Raw genomic sequence first — 2,004 nt, 5'->3', positions numbered from 1 at the left:
CAAAAGCGATCCCTTTTACGATTCCTCTCCGTCTCTTTTATAGCCCAAGGAGGGAGGCCGTTACAACTTGTTACTTTATCTTTATTCTCTGTCCTTTCGGATAGAGATATGCCTCGATTTCCTACCCGTGCGACCTAGGATATCCACATCAGCCGCCTTGTACCTAAATATGTACATTACAACAAAACTTGTGCCCGTGTGTAAGGGCCGATTCGCGCACATTATTCTCCAATTCCGCCTAGGGATGGTTTTCTCCACGACATCCGCCCCCACCTAACCATGCATCCACCAGTAAGCGCCAAAATAGACTCTTGCCGGAGAAGACCGGCCCGTGCTTACCCTTCGTCCTCCGGATCGCCATTCGTTCCGAACCAGTCGTCCTCGCTATCCAAGTCGTCCTGGTTTGGTTCATCCTCGTGCTGCTTTTTGAACGCTTTGATCCTTTTCCCGGCCACTGGTACTGCCATCCTCGTCTCATCAAGCCTTCCGAGATGGTAGGTCCCATTGTCATTGGCACTTATCACCACATAAGGACCGAACCACCTTCTTGCGAACTTCCGCATCGCCTTGTGTTGGTTGTCGAGGCTAATGTCATATACCAGAACCTAGTCGCCTTCCTCGATTTTCTTCCACCTTAGTCGGTGGGTCCGGTCGAATCACCCCTTGTTCTTTACCCTCGCGGCCCGCAACTTTTTCGCGGCCCGCAACATGAACCCAGTCACCGAACTGTGCGTAGTTCGGTCGGCCCACAACGCATAGGGTAAGAGTCGCGGCTAGTTTCCGACTTGGCCTCCACATGCCCACACTAATGCTTTGACGATCAGCTTGTGTCCGCATTCCACCTTCCTGTTCGCCTCCGGAAGGATTGTACGTCATGGTGAGCGAGAGTTTAAGCCCTAGCCGATCAAACAGCTCTTCAGCCTCTTGTGCGTCCAGTTCTCCGCGGTCGGCTACGATCTTTCCTACGCACCCGTACCGACATACCACTTCTTCAATTAGAAATCGGCACACGGCCGTGGTCGTTTTGTTCAGCAACGCTCGGCCTTCCACCTGGTTCGTCAGGTCCTCTCGAGCCAGCACCAAATATCGCATCTGCCCTACCCCCATCAGCATCGTCACCAGATCCACCATCCACTTGAAATGGATAGTCGGAGGGTAGGTCGGGTGGAGCTCGTCCCGATGTCGGACTATGGAGTGCATCTAACAGCTTTCGCAAGCCGTCACGAACCGATGCACATCATGGTATAGTCCCAGCCACTAGTACTTCCCCTTCAGTTTCTCGAATGTGGCCCACGACCCGCAGTGTCCAGCCCAGGGACTCTCGTGGTACGTTGTCAGCAGTTCCACCTGTTCCTCTTTCTTCGCCACAACCCGAAGCGGAATGTCATTTCTCTTCTTCGGGTGCTTCCATATGCACCCATCCCGTAGAAAGAATCGGTACGCTTTCTTCTGAATAAGGTTGGTCTCTTCCTTCATCCACGCCACGTCCGGTGTCATTGTTTTCAGGAACCCGCTGATCTGGAGCCACTTCCCGTCGTACTTGCGCTTGTCGAACTCGTTAAGCGCCGGAGTGCTCCCCTTCCTTGTTGTTACATAAGCCATCTCGAAGAAGTCCACGCCGACTTCTTCGTCCTCCGAAACCATGTTGTTCTCATCATTGAATCTCGCCCTTGAAAGCATGTCGGCCATGGCGTTGTCTTTTCTGGAAATGTGTCGTATTTCAGGATTCAGGGACTTGATGTACGCTATCCACCTGAGCATTTCCAGGTCCAGCGTCGCGCATCCGGAAACCATACCGAGAATCGGCAGGCAGTTCGTCTCAATTATCACCTCCGTCCCGATCAAATAGTCTTTGTCAGCCTTGACCGCCGAAACGATACCCCAGAGTTCGCGTTTAACTTGGGCGTACCCTCGCTGTCGTTCACTAAGGACTTTCGCGCCGAACCAGATGGGTAACCTCATGCCATTCTCATCCTCTTGGTTGATCACCCATCTGATTCCGGT

The sequence above is a fragment of the Azolla caroliniana genome, unplaced genomic scaffold (genome assembly GCF_043228905.1).
Source record: "Azolla caroliniana isolate FFs.n. ecotype wild unplaced genomic scaffold, voAzoCaro1.0.p SCAF_14, whole genome shotgun sequence".
Classification (NCBI taxonomy): Eukaryota; Viridiplantae; Streptophyta; class Polypodiopsida; order Salviniales; family Salviniaceae; genus Azolla; species Azolla caroliniana.
Note: the sequence above shows the minus strand (reverse complement) of the source record.